Consider the following 15,458-nt stretch of genomic DNA (forward strand, 5'->3'; position numbering starts at 1 on the left):
ATTGGCTAGGCAGGAAGTATAGGCGGGGCAAGGAGGAGAATAAAGCTGGGAAGTGGAAGGCTGAGTCAGAGAGACACTGCCAGCTGCCACCATGACAAGCTGCATGTGAAGATCCTGGTAAGCCACAAGCCATGTGGCAAGGGATAGATTTATGGAAATGAATTAATTTAAACTGTAAGAACAGTTAGCAAGAAGCCTGCCACGGCCATACAGTTTGTAACCAATATAAGTCTCTGTGTTTACTTGGTCGGGTCTGAGTGGCTGTGGGACTGGCAGGTGAGAGAGATTTGCTTTGACTGTGGTCCAGGCAGGAAAACTCAAGCTACAAAACATCCACTGTATCAGGCCTACAATTTCTTTTGCTTTCTTCTTCCAGTATCTTGAAGGTCTCCCCACACATATTCAACTTCAAAGCCATTTAGCATCACTTGTACCCACCTAAAGACTATAAACAAGAAATTAAGCAGTCATGTGACAGTGTGGTTTACCTGGCCTGGTGGCTGGGAACTATGGAGCCAGATAAAGGTATTAAGGAAGGTGTACTAAAAATGTGAAAATAATTCTTTCCAACGCCAGTTATGAAGCATTAGAAGCATGTGATGGCATATATCCTTTACATATGGATTATTTGAATACTTCACATTAAAATAAAAGAGCCAGAGAATCAAGAGTGCACTTTTTAAAAATCTATAGATTAACCTTTTGTTGAGGTGATTTTGATCTGGCTAGAGTGACAAGAGGAGGGAGGGTTAGATTTTCTTAAACAGGTTAAATTTTGTAATACACTAATTTAACATCTTTAACTGTTCTGATGGTGAGAAAAGCAGTGCTGACTAGAACCCCCGTGCGTATAGACACACAATCTGTCAGGTAAACAAGAACCCCCAGAGAACCACTCTAAACACTGGAATATTTCTCTTCGTTTTCTTTTCTCTCGTTTTAAGCACAACTGCTTAAAAATGTTAGTTCTGAATCAGACTTCCTCTCCCTCCACTTAACATAGGATAAAATATTAAGAGAAAATCTTATTAAAACTTTACCTATATGGCTGTCAAGCACACCATTAGGTGAATGTTCCACAATTTATTGAAAGGCTTAAAAAGTTTCTAACGTTTTGATCTTATTAAAAGATGGTGACCATGCATTTTCTGCCTCAGTTAAATGCTGACTTTTCCTTTAGACAAGGTTTTAGAAAATGGAATTGAAGAGGATTTTTTTTTTTTAAAATATATGCTGAGACTTACTTCCTTCATGCCATACAGATTTCAGTCCAGAAGTTCCCCACTCCTTGCTCCCCTAAGGAAATGCAGGGTGAGGGTGCTGCTGTCTGTCCCACACCTCACCCTCAGTCGTTTCTCCCCTCCCATGCCCGAGTCAGAGAAAACAAAACAAAACAACAGCAGAGCCAAGAAACAAATTATCCGGGTATGGAATTATTTGTTTTTCCTGCCTTCTATGATTCCAAGCCCAAACCAAGTCTCCACATCCACAAACCAATCTTTTTTATTAAGACAAATTAAAGAAATAACTCACGATCCTTTTGTGTTTCAACTTGTGGTCAGGGACTTAAATTTCGGATCTGCAAGATGTATGGCAAGTTCCTGTTAAACAATTTACCGCTCACTTTTGCACCTCGGTAGAGGGGTGACGCACTTGTGCCACGGGACAGCAAGTTCCCCACCGCTGCCCCGCACCTGCTGGAGCTGCAGCTCTGGCTCAGGACCTCGAGGCTCAGTATCTTAGAGCAAAAGGCCCTGCGCCTCGGCGTTCTGAGCTGTCATAAGAGCCACTCGCCCTAGAAGCGCATAGGACTTTCCTGAGCTGGGGCGCTCGGGACAGAATGCCACCCCCAGCTGGGGCGCACGGGGTTGAACGCCGGCGTCCAGGCACCTGCCGCGACTTGTCTGTCCGCACTCACCTCCGCCGTACATCTGGCACAGGTAGGGGAAGCGCCACACGTTGCCCAAGCCCACCGCATAGGAGATGCAGGCGAACACAAACTGTAGCGGGTTGCCCCACTGAGGCCGTGCTTTCTCCATGGCCCGCGCTCGGTGTCTGTCAGGGTTTGGTCTCTGGACGCTGCTTGCCCGCCTTTTAATTGCTAATCTCATTAACTCGCGCCAAAGGGGCGAGGCCCTTAAGCGGAGATAGGCGAGCCCCACCCAGCGGAGCCTCGGCAGGGAAGGCGCCCCTGCTTGGCACCGGCTGTGGACTTCAGAGCGGGGGGTGGGGTGGGTGGGGGGTGGGGTAAGGATCACATTTCCTCAACTTCTTACTGATTCATCGATGCCAATACTATATGCCAGGCACTACTCCAGAACAGACATTCAGATGGCGGGAATATTTAAATACCGCGGGATGATTTGTTCTTGACTTCTTTTGACCTACCGAGGCAGTCTCATTTCATACCACCTAGTTCACCTAAATCGGAGATGCAGGGACAATGCAAAGGATAAGCCCTAGATCCAGATAGACAAGACCCAGGGCGTTTCAGAGGAGAGATGACTTTTGGACAGAGAGGGTGGGTGTGGAGGCTCAGTGGCAGAGTACACTTGGGAGGCCCTGAGTTTGATCCTAGCACACACAGGATACCCTACGCTTCTCCATCTACTGACCCTTCTCTCACCTGAACTGTGGCAGAATCAGGTTTTGAACAACTACTGTGAGTCCAGTGGGAGCTAGAGAGTCTCATTCCCCAGGTTAGGTGGAAACCTAAGATTCCTCATGCTTTGCCAGTCCAACAAGGAAATGTAGTTGAACCTGACTCCACAAAGTTTGGTGCAGTGACATGAAATAGGGTCTGTTGTTTGTGTCTCTACTCCACCACTGACTAAGCTCTGTCGAGTGGGCAAGTCATTTAACACCTTTGGCTCTGTTTCATATGTAATAGAAAACAAAACAAAAACAAACCCCTGCCCCCTCCTGCCCAACAAGCTTAAACTACCTATCCTGGAACTTTTAACCTTAAAACAGTAAAGAAGAAAGCAAAGTCACAATACAGCAGAAGGAACTCTGGATACTTAAGCAGCTTCAGATTATAGATTTTCCCCCCCTTTCCTGCTTCCTTCCATGCCTAATTTCAGTCTATTGTTGATGGACATTTGTGTTGTTCCAGTTTGTGGCTTTAATAAACAGAACTAGTGTGAACATTCTAACATCCTCCTCTGATGGGTGTACTCACTGCAGGGAACTTTGGGACTATGGGTGGCATTAGGAAATGCCAGTTCACATTCTCATTAGCCTCAGCTGCTTTGCATCCTATCGCTCGACATTCTGTTTTGAAAAAACAAAACTAAGCATTTATTGGGGGCAGGTGCCACAGCATGAATGAAGTTAAGAGAACAATCTGTGGGAGTCAGAGCCCTGCCATTTGGTTTATAAAGATCTGTCTAGACTTATGACTGTGTGCTGATGGTTCAATTTGCCTTTCGATTTCTCTGACAACTGACAAGTCTCCAACTTTCCATATGCTCACCAGGCCATCAAAAGAGCCCTGGGTTTCTGAAATGTCTGCATAAGCCTTTGGTCAGTTTTTACTGGGTTGTCTTTTTCTACTGATTTGCATTCATTTCCCTACTCTGGCTATGGGGCCTGTCTGCGTTATATGCCAACAGTTTCATTTCTTACTCTGTGTTGCCTTTCTGGCTCGTCATAAGTGTCTTCTAATGAAGAGAATTCTTAACTTCAGGAAAGCCCAATTTGGGCTGGAGATGTATGTGGCTCAGTTTGTAAAGTGCTTGCCTAACATGCATGAGACTCTGGGCTCTATTCCCAGCTCTCCATAAACTGGGTATATATGGTGGTGTATACGTGTAATCCCAGCACTTGGGAGGTAGAGGCAGGAAGATCAGAAGTTCAAGGTCATCCTCAGTTACATAACAAGTTCAAGGCTAGCCTGTTATAGAAGACCCTATCTCAAAAATAAGCAAGTAGGCTGGAGGATTGGAATTCAGTTTCCAGGACCCACAAGGTTAGCTCACTACCACCTGTAACTCCAGCTCTAGGGGATCCAATACCTTCTTTTGGTTTTTGAGGGCACCTACATGCATCTGCATATATATACACAAAGACACATATACACATAAAATATAAATATTTAAAAAATTACCAATTTTTTAAAAGTTGTCTTCATGGTCATTTTTCCCCTCATGTCTTACTTTATTTTTATTTTTAATTAATTAATTAATTAATTAATTTTACTTTATTAAAATATGGAGTTTATTTCACATGTATATTTGTCTCCCTACCATTTCCACATCTGACCACCACTATTACTATGTCCTATCATAACATTCCATACATACTTAAAACCAAGTAAAGGGTAGAGTTCCATCCTTGAAAACTAAACAGGCATTTTAGACAACACATTCTTGGCAATGGAACCTGGACAACATTTATCAAATACAGTAGGGAAAATTCTCACTTTGCATTATAAAAAGGACAGCCAGATATATCAACTGTTACAGAAACTAAGTAAGACAGAATATTTCAAACTGTTTAAACCATTTTCTTAAAGAGATTTCCTCCACTGCCAGAGGTCTTGAATAGCCTCCTGGTCAGTCATCTGGAAGCAATTCTTCACATAATTAATGAACTTGGCTTCCACTTTGGGAAGAGAATCACCTTTTTCTATACTTGCTTGCATTTTTGCCTTAATGTCTTCTACAGAACTAGGTCCTTTTGGTGTTTTAGGAGTTTTTTCCTTTTTTTTTTTTTTTTTGAAAGACTCTTGACCCTTTGATCATGGTGTTGATGGTTTTAAGTCTTTTCCATTTTGGTTTGATTTTTGTGCATTTTTGGCTGGATATCTCATACTGATTTCTTCACTGGAACTTTTGCTTCAGCTTTCTTATCATCAAAATCATCATCATCATCATCATCATCATCACCATCCTCATCCTCACCATCTTCGTCAAGTTTTACTTTTTTCTGTGGAACCTTGTTACCACTTCCAGGAGCAGATCGTTTTCCAGACATACTTAAGAGTTTTACATCCTCCTCATCGTCATCTTCTGACTCTGCATCTTTCTCTACAGCTACTAGGTGCTGTCCACTAATGTGCACAGGCCCTGAACCACACTTCAACCTTAAGACCACAGGTGGTGTAATTTCAAAGCCCCCAAGAGAAACTGTTGGTTGTACAGATATTTTCAAAGTTGCCAGTGTTACTTTAATTGGACTGCCTTCATAGTTCATTGCTTCTGCTTCTACAATGTGTAATTTGTCTTTTGCCCTGCCCCTAAACTAACCATTCTTAGTGATAACTGGTGCTCATTCTCATCATTTATCCACCTTAAAGTGATAATCCTTGTCAGCTTTTAGTTCACTACCAAAAAGTAGTTCTGAGGCCTAAGACGGTTCATGTCCATGCCCATCAAGTCTTCCATGAGGTGGAGGCATACACTTCAGTGTGAGAAGTCGGACGGAGGAAACTGCCTGCTGCTCCTCAGGACAGACACACAGGCTGGAATCATGCCAGGTCATGTCTTACTTTAAACAACCTTTTCCTGCCAGGATTATGGATCATGCCTTTAATCCTAGCACTTGTGAGACAGGAGGATCCGTGAGTTCAAGGCCAGACTGGTTTAACATAGTGAGTCCAGGTCAGGCAGGACTACATAGAGATCTTGTCTCAAACAACAACAACAACAACAACAACAACAAAAACAAACCAAGAACAAAACAAAACAACAACAACAACAAAACAATAATAACAAGAAAAAGCCCAACCTCTTCCTTACCAACTCCAAGGTCATGAAGATATCCCTGAGCATTCAACCCCTTAGCAAAGCAAATCTCAGCAGTGAATGAGTTACTGCCTATTGAAACTGTCCTGGATCTCAATGATTCTGCTAGGCTGGCTGGTTAATGCACTCCAGGGCTTCTCCTGTCTCCACATTCCCCGTCTCCTCAGTATTTGGAGAAATAGTCATGTGCCACTGTCCCTGGCTTTTTTTTTTTTTTTTTTTTTTTTTTTTTTTGGTTTTTCGAGACAGGGTTTCTCTGTGTAGCTTTGCGCCTTTCCTGGAACTCACTTGGTAGCCCAGGCTGGCCTCGAACTCACAGAGATCCGCCTGGCTCTGCCTCCCGAGTGCTGGGATTAAAGGTGTGCGCCACCACCGCCCGGCTTGTCCCTGGCTTTTTATGTGGGTGCCAGAGATTGAAACTCAGATCCTTATGCCTATTCACCACCATGCCTATAGGCAGACCCTTTACCAAATAAGCCATCTCCTCAGGCCCAGCAGTCCTGGTAAAGGGTCTACCTATAGTCATGGTGGTGAATAGTTTGGACAAGAGACCTGTTGCCGCTTGCAGCTATGTACTTACACTTTGGGTATCACAAATTAGTTTTTCTGAGAAACCGCCATACTGATTTCCAGAGTGGCTGTACAAGTCTGCATTCCCACCAACAGTGTAGGAGTGTTCTCCTTACTCCACATCCTCTCCAACATAAGCTGTCTTCAGTGTTTTTGATCTTAGTCATTCTGACAGGTGTAAGATGGTATCTCAGAGTCATTTTGATTTGCATTTCCCTGACGACTAAGGTTGTTGAGCAATTCCTTAAATGTCTTTCGGCCATTTGAGCTTCTTCTGTTGAGAATTCTCTGTTTAGCTCTGTAGTCCATTTTTTTTTTTTTTTTTTTTTTTTGGTTTTTCGAGACAGGGTTTCTCTGTGTAGCTTTGCGCCTTTCCTGGAACTCACTTGGTAGTCCAGGCTGGCCTCGAACTCACAGAGATCCGCCTGGCTCTGCCTCCCGAGTGCTGGGATTAAAGGCGTGCGCCACCACCGCCTGGCTTGTAGTCCATTTTTTAATTGGACTGTTAGGTATTTTGATGTCTAGTTTCTTGAGTTCTTCATATATTCTGGAGAACAGCCCTCTGTCAGATGTGGTGGTTTCTCAGAAAATTGGGAATAAGTCTTCCTCAAGACCCAGCTACACCACTCTTGGTCATATATCCAAGGAATGCTCAATCATACCACAAGGACACATGCTCAACTATGTTCATAGCAACATTATTTGTAATAGCCAGAACCTGGAAACAACCTAGATGCCCCTCAACTGAAGAATGGATAAAGAAAATGTGATACATATACACAATGGAGTACTACTCAGCAGAGAAAATCAATGACATCATGAGGTTTGCAGGCAAATGGATGGAAATAGAAAATATCATCCTGAGTGAGGTAACCCAGACTCAGAAGGACAAACATGGTATGTACTCATTCATAAGTGGATACTAGATGTAAAGCAAAGGATAACCAGACTGCAACCCACAGCTCCAGGGAGGCTAGCTAGTAAGGAGGACCCCAGAAAAGACACAGGGATCGCCCAATGATGGAGAAATGGATGAGATCTACATGAGCAAACTGGGGGTGAGAGGGGGTAATGGAGGGCAAGGGACGGGGGAATGAGAGCTTAGAGGAGTAGGAGGTTTGAGCTGGACCAGGAACAGAATGGGAGAACAAGGAAAGAGATACCATGGTAAGTGAAGGCACCATGGGAACAGGGAGAAGCAGAGTGCTAGGGAGGTTCTCAGGAATCCACAAAGATGACTCCACCATAGACTACTGGCAATGGTCAAGAGGGTGCCTGAGCTGACCAACTCTGGTGATCAGATGGCTGAATAACCTAACTGTCATCATAGAACCCTCATCCAGTGAGTGATGGAAGCAGGAAGCAGATGCAGAGATCCACGCCCAGGTCCCAGGCAGAGCTCCAGGAGTCCAATCGGCGAGAGAGAGGAGGGATTCTATGAGCAAGAGATATTGAGAGCATGATTGGAAAAAGTACAAAGACAACTAACCAAACTAGTGGAAACACATGAACTGTGGACCAATAGCTGAGGAGCCCCCGTGGTACTGGACTAGGCCCTCTGGATAAGCAAGACAGTTGTTTAGCTTGAACTGTTTAGGGGGCCCCCAGGCAGTGGGATTGGGACCTGTCCCTAGTGCATGAGCTGGCTTTTTGAAGCCTAGTGCCTATGGTGAGACACTTGGCGCAGCCTTGGTGCAGGGAGGAGGGGCTTGGACCTGCCTCAACTGAATGTACCAGGCTCTGCTGACTCCCCATGGGAGACCTTGCCTTGGAGGAGGTGGGAATGGGGGGAGACTGGGGGGGGTGGGAGGAGGGAGGACAGGGGAATCTGTGGTTGGTATGTAAAATGAATAGAAAATCTCTTAAAAAAAGGAAAAAAAAACAAATTAGTTTTTCTATAGGATTCTTGACTACATAGTGACATTTAGGAACTGGGCACCTCAGAAAGATTCCCAGAACAGTTATGAGCCACTAGAAACATGAGTTAACATGGAATTTGTTGGTTCAATGGTGGCAATGCCCTCTTTTATACCTTACCCCAGGGTACAGACCAGCATCTGGTCTTAGCTACCTTGGGAAGCCAGGCCAATATATGAGACTCAGTGAGAATCTCTGTTCCCATCTCTCTGTTCTCTCCATGGTGTGTGTGTGTGTGTGTGTGTGTGTGTGTGTGTGTGTGTGTGTGTAGCACAAAAAAATCACCCAGACTGAGTAAAAGCAAATAAAGTAGTCAGATCACCATGCCACTCTAAAAATCCATTTGATAACTCATCTGAGATCCATTGAGTGATGGGCTGCTACAATCACAAAGAGTGTGGTGGTGAGGGAATTCCACATAGAGAGAGTAATGCAATGTGTGGACATTGATGGCAGATTGACAAATGTTTATCCACTTTTTGCAGAAAAATCTCTCATCTGTTTGTTAATTTCTGTGGTGTACACACAACTTTGGGCCATTTTGAGCTTCCAACATATCACTGGGGTTGGGGAGAAGACATTCAGTGGCACAGTGTTATGTTGAGTTCTTACCATGCATGTACAGTGACACAGATAGCCTCAAGAGCTTAGCTGATGGTAAAGAAGAAAGTAAAGAAGTAAATAATTGGAAATGATGATGTTTTAAGTATTACTTCTTCTTTAGATAATTTATATAATAACTTAGTCCCCAATAATGGTTGTATTTAATAAAACAAGTCCTCAAAATTCCTGTACATGCCCCAATTGGTCACTCAGCACTCCATAGAGGATTGAGCAGTAGAGCAAGCTCAGCTCTTTGAGCTGTTCCCCTTTGCGGTGTTTGGTGTCCCAGAAGCAGAATTTTCAGACAAGCTTCAGTGTTCAGAGTAGCCTATGCTGGCTTATAGAACACCTTCTTCAGACTTTACCTTCAGTGCATCGAAATCAATCAGGACACAAAGGCCTGAAATCCATGCTATCCACTTTCCTGAAGAGGAGAAGAGGGGGACATGGCTTGAGTGCAAGGGTGTAGGCCACTAAGTGTATCCTACGATTCTATATTCTTTTTTTAAAAAAATAATTTATTTTTATTTTATGTGCATTGGTATTCTGCCTGTATGCATGTCTGTGTGAGGGTATCAGATCCTGTAGTTACAGACAGTTGTTAGCTGCCATGTGGGTACTGGGAACTGAACTCATGGCCTCTGGAAGAGCAGTCAGTGCTCTTAACCACTGAGCCATCTCTCCAGTCCCAGGATTCTATATTCTTACCCAATCAACTATGTAGCTTTCAAGGTCATGTAGCTTTCAATCATTTGCTCATCTTGGTGATTTCCATTGTTACTTAACCACCATCTAGAGCTTCCAGTTCCCCACAAGATAAAGTCCAAACTCCTTAGTTTTGTTTGCAAAGCTTTGAGGATTTTTTTAAATTGAGTCCTGAGGAATTTGACCCTTGCATACCTGGGTTCTAGAAAACAGAGTTTAACTCTTAAGTATAAAAATACACAGCATTTTGCTGCAGGTGAAAAACCTACCTTCTAAGGATGAATAGGACATAATATCAGCCACAGGCCAGAAGGGATATATACAATGTGCATTTCTGAACAAATGCAGCTCTGTAGGGCTTGGGGCACCAAGAGCTGGCTCAGTGGCTAAGTACAGTTAAGAGGACCCAGGTTCAATCCCTAGTACCCACAAAGTGGTTCACAATTATCTGTAATTCCTTTAACAGGGGATCTGATACCCTCTTCTGACTTCTGAGTTCTCCTGCCACTCAGGAACAAACACATACACATTTAATAAATAAATAAATAATTTTTTTTAAAAGTAAAAACGAAACTTTATGATACTACCATGTATATGAAGCTATTGTTTTTTCTTATGTATTTCTAGATAAATATTAAACATTTTAGAATGGCTCTCCTGTATTCCCAGGGTCAGATGACTCACACTAGGTACTATGACCTTTTCAGAAACTACCCACAACCTTAAGAGTCTCCTGGATTTTGATATTATGCCCAGGGTAGCCTTACTACAGTAACCTGAGTACATTGCATTTCCATGTGGAATTGAATTTGCCAAGTGTTAAGGTTCCTCAATACCAGAAACTTGCAGCTAAGCCTATTCTTGTAAAGAAAGAACCTGGAATTTGCTGTCCATATGGCAATCATTTAGCCGCTGGTGGCTTCTGTGTGGGGACTGGAAAGACACAGAACACAATTGTACAACTTTCACTAGGCAGTCCTGAAGTTCAATGATAATACCTGCTATGCAGCATCCCTCTCTATGCTTAGACTGTAGGCAGCTGTGTGGGACAGAGCCATATGTTGCATGCTACACTGTCTCCTCAGGAGAGTTTATGACTTTCTTCTTGCCTCTGCTCCCTCTTTGGGTGCTGACCAAGGCCATCTCAGACTTCTCCAGAGCTACAGCTCCTCATTCTATGGCAGGGAGGTCACATGTGCCAAAGGTGACTCCATCTCTTGAGGTAACTCTCACTCCAGGATGGGAAATTCCTGTGACCTCATCCAGACCTGGACCCATGTTCTGCCTGTCTCATGGACTCCAGATTCTACTCTGTCTCACCAAGCCCCAGCTCTGGCTCTCCCTATTTTTCCAAAGTTTCCCTCTCTGGCTGGACCTCACAGATGGTCAATCAGTTTACACATCTTGCTCCTACCCACATTTTCCCCATTCCTTCTGTTTTTTATTCCTGTGCAAGACAAATCCCAAGAGTTCTGGACTCTTGGGCTGCTGTTAGGAGCTTCTGGAAATGTTTCACAAGGCTGTGGCCACATATGTGGCAAGCACAGATGCAAGATGTCAGCAGGGCCTTGCTCCTTTATCAATCATCTCTGGTTGAGGTGTTGACCCGTGGCTCTGGGTCATATTATCTCTGTGTGCCTCAAATCTTTCTTCCCACATCTCTTATCCCACTGATGACTTAACAAAGGTCCTAATAATTAGATAGATAGCTAAGAGGAAATTCTCTCATAATCTGAAATTCATTTTCCTTTCTAGTTATCTTCAGCAAGAGTTCTCACTCCTTTTCTTGGGCTTCAGGAATTCCCTAACAGTCACCTCTCTTTTCATGGCATTACTTACAGATCTCCTTCTCCTCCACTTTCCTTCCCTTCCTCTGCTTATAAATATTCTCAAGGTCTACTAACATCTTTTAAAACTTTTCAGGTCGACAAGCCACCAATTCTTTATCTAAATCTGTAGCCTACATTTGTAGCCTCTGTTCATCACTCCATTTATGGCTTTACCTTTTACAAAGGAGTATGGTGGCAGTCATGCCTAGGTCAAAATTACAATGAATCTACTCTCAAATATACTCAGAAACAAAGCGTACCCTTCTTTTTTCCTTCTGTTATGTGGGAATGGTAGAGGAGTACCCTTTTTCCCAGCTAAGCCTCCTCTCACACCGGGACCACAATGTATCCTCAACTTCTCTTGAGTCTTCGTATACCCACACTGTTACTACTAGGCAAGATGATTTAACCTAAGGATGATTGCCAGCACCCCTTCCTGTCCTGCCTTCTATCTTTCAGAAACCAGACAGGGTTCTCTGCGTAGCTTTTTTTTTTTTTTTAAGCCTGTCCTGAACTTGCTCTGTGGACCAGGCTGGCCTCAAACTCACAGAGATCTGCCTGCCTCTGTCTCCTGAGTGCTGGGATTAAAGGTGTGTGCCACCACTGTCCGGCTAGTAGCATTTTTCATAACAGCACAAAACTGTAAATAACCTGGATATATATCAACAGCAAAGTGTATAAATAATTTATAATTGTATAAGTACTGGAAAAAAAAGAAAAAAAGAAAAAGAAAAAAACATCCTAAAACTATAGTTGAAAATGACCTCTGTTGTTGATTCTGCTCTTTTTGGGGGCCTTACCACCCAGCTCCCAAATAAATCACACATAGAGGCTTATTCCTACTTATGAATGCCTGGCCTTAGCTTGGCTTAGTTTCTTGTCAGCTTTACTTAAATTATCCTGTCTACCTTTTACCTCTGGGCTTTTCCCATTCTCTTACTTCTGTAAATCTTACTTTTACTCTGTGGCTTGATGTGTAGCTGGGTGGCTGGCCCCTGGAGTCCTCCTCCCGCTCTGCCTGCTCACTCCTTTCACTCCTCCATCTCTTCTTCCTTTCAGAGTTCTCCTTCTATATATTCTCTCTGCCTGCCAGCTCTGCTTATCCTTTCTCCTGCCTCGCTATTGGTTGTTCAGCTCTTTATTAGACCATCAGGTGTTTTAGACAGACAGAATAATACAGCTTCACAGGGTTAAATAAATAAACATAAACAAAACTAACACACCTTAAAATAATATTCCCCAACAGACCTCTCTACAGATCTTTCCTTACTTTTCTATATATCCACTAAGCACCAATCTCTGAAAATTGCTTAATTTTATCTATGTTCAAGGTTCATATTATGGGAAAATACAGTGGTTTTTCTTTGGCTCTGACTTCTGCCTCACTTACATTAGTATTATAGCTATAGTTTTAGGGTGTTTTCTTTTGCCAGTACTTATACAATTATAAACTATTTATATACTTTGCTGTTGATATATATCTGGGTTTACAGTTTTTTTTTTTAAATTTACAGTTTTGTGCTGTTATGAAAAATGCTGCTAGCCGGGCAGTGGTGGCGCACACATTTAATCCCAGCACTCAGGAGGCAGAAGCAGGCAGATCTCTGTGAGTCTGAGGCCAGCCTGATCTACAGAGCCAAGTTCCAGGATAAGCACAAAAAAAAAAAAAAAAAAAAAAAAAAAAAAAAAGCTTCACAGAGAAACCCTGTGGGGGGGGGAGGGGAAGAAAGATAAGAAAGAAAAATGTTTCTATCTACCTTATGGTATTTGTGTTCTGGTAGACACATATTAATACAAGTATTTCTTTGGACAGAAATGAAACATACCAAGACCTTTTACAGATGATCCATGCAGTGGTTATAAAAATTCACATATATGAATAATCATGAATATAGGTAAACATAAATTCATGTGTTTGTATAACATTACTCCCATATTTGCCTTAGAATTGAGCTGCTCATATTCTTACATACTCTGGTGAAGGAAAACATTATTAAAAAATTCATCACCAATATGAAGAACAAAGAAAGGTTGAGTGTGATAGAAAGTCTGTAATCTCAGCACTCATCAAGGCAAAGGAACAAGGATCATTCCAAATTTGAGGCCAGGCTAGAATCTGATTGTTTCATTGTGAGATCATATTGTTCTTTCTAGATTTTCCTCTGGTTATTAGTAGAGAATTGCTTAACTCAATCTTTTTATGGCACACATATGTGCACAGACAGTGATAGAATAGATAGAATTCATTTATATAATAGTTGTATTTGTTATTGATGGAATTTTGGGGAAAATGCATACTTTTTGAAAAGTATATAATCTTTCTCAGTCTACATTTTGCACTTTTAAAAATGGGGACAGTCCTGACTCTTCAATGAACACTACCAAGCAGTTTAAATTATGTAACAAATTTAACAAGAGACAGACAGCCCTCAGGATAGCAAGAAATTGCTGGCCAGAACTGAAGACAAGGTGGCAATCACAGAACTTGATCTGGGATGGAAGCTACAGGCTCTGGCTGTTTTCTGCCCTGTTTCTGCTGTGAGACTGACAAAGATGAGAAAAGAAATCAAACAAGTGTGAGGTTTGAAAGCAAAGAGGCCTTAATCTAAAAACAATGTAGGGAAAATGCTACACTAAATGTCTGTTTTTATTAACACATAAGATAAAAATGCAGGGCTTCCCAAGACTTCAACTAAGATAAATTCAGCATAGTGTGTTCCTTTGTGCATATACCCACCTCCAAAGGACAACTGGGCCAAGAGTGCAAAAAACCTGGATCATTTTCTGTGAACTGATGCTGTGGAATCTGAAATAATTAGGTGGTGTACACAACACAAAGTGGACATTGTTTGCTCAGAAAGGCCCAAATGGAACAAATACATTTTTCAGGTCAGTTCAAACAGATGCAGAAATCAGCTTATTTAGAACACTCTGGCTTCTCACCATGACCACTCAGCTGATCACGGTAGGTTAAGCAAGACCCAGCCACGTGTTATGGAAACAGAGGACCAAGAGAACAGTGGTGAAGCCTTCAGAGATTTTGTTAGTCTGGCTAAATTTACTCCTTCACCTCAAATATTTTTGATGGGAACAAGAATCAAGACTAACTAGAAGGCATAATCTGGTGGGAAAACAGCTGGAACACCGTGGAAATATTTTCCAGGGTCAAAATGTGGTTGGGGCCATGCTGTCTCCACTAGTGACCCCTAAGGAATCTCACTGTGTCCTGCTGGGCTGTTTTGTGTTTGTTCTTTCATCTCACAACAGCAGAAGCTCTATGAGTCCCACATTGCCAGGAAATACATATGCTTTGTTTCACAAGCTCAAGGTTCAAAGGTGATTTCTTTCACCTCTGGATCCTCAAAATGTGGTCATAGAATGTGGGCATCATGGGAGAGAACTTATGAGGCATGCAGACTCTCAGGCCCACTTTAAAGAATTCCAGGAGTTTTGTAGGCATGTTGAGATCTTAAAAACATATTGGGTTAAAAAAAAACTTTTATTTTTTGAGATTACAATATATTTACATCATTTTCCCCTTCCCTTTCCTCCCTCCAAATACTCCCATAGACCCCTCCTTGAGCTTTCAAATTCATGGCCTCTTTTTCATCAATTGTTGTTTACATGCACACACACACACACACACACACACACACAAATAAATATACATATACATATATATTCTTAAATACAGCCTGCATAGTCTGTATAATGTTACTTGCAGTATGTTTTCAGGATTGGCCATTTAGTATTGGACAACCAATTGGTGTGCTCTTCCATGGGGAAGACTAAAATTCTTCCACTCTCAGAATTCCTTAGTTGCCTGGAGTTGTATAGGGTTGAGGCCTTATGAGCTTCCTCCCATCCAGTGTAGCATGTTTACTGTTGATGTCCTTGTTCAGTTCAGTTCATGCTTAGGCAGTCATGTTGGTGAGACTCTATAGGTGTAGCTTCAGCACCCGACTCTTACAATCTTTCCAACTCTACTTCTGCAATGTGCCCTAAAGCCCTACTTTCAGGAATTGTTTTGTAGATGAATCCGTTGGGACTGGGTTCCACAATTCAGCATTCTGATTAGTTGTGGTTT

General features: G+C 42.4%; 1 protein-coding gene and 1 pseudogene across 1 annotated transcript in view; both read right to left on the reverse strand.

Moving 5' to 3' along the window:
- Positions 1-4,222: 4,222 nt before the first annotated feature.
- LOC131914564 (nucleophosmin-like) lies at positions 4,223-5,488 on the reverse strand (annotated as a pseudogene).
- A 3,491-nt stretch (positions 5,489-8,979) lies between these two features.
- The window catches only part of Lztfl1 (leucine zipper transcription factor like 1), a 54,361-nt gene continuing 47,882 nt past the window's right edge, over positions 8,980-15,458 (reverse strand). Inside the window, exon 11 of the transcript XR_009380368.1 lies at positions 8,980-9,261. The gene's annotated coding sequence lies outside the window, so the exon portion shown is untranslated. The remainder of the gene's footprint in view (positions 9,262-15,458) is intronic.

This window comes from Peromyscus eremicus, chromosome 7 (assembly GCF_949786415.1).
Source record: "Peromyscus eremicus chromosome 7, PerEre_H2_v1, whole genome shotgun sequence".
NCBI classification, from domain to species: domain Eukaryota; kingdom Metazoa; phylum Chordata; class Mammalia; order Rodentia; family Cricetidae; genus Peromyscus; species Peromyscus eremicus.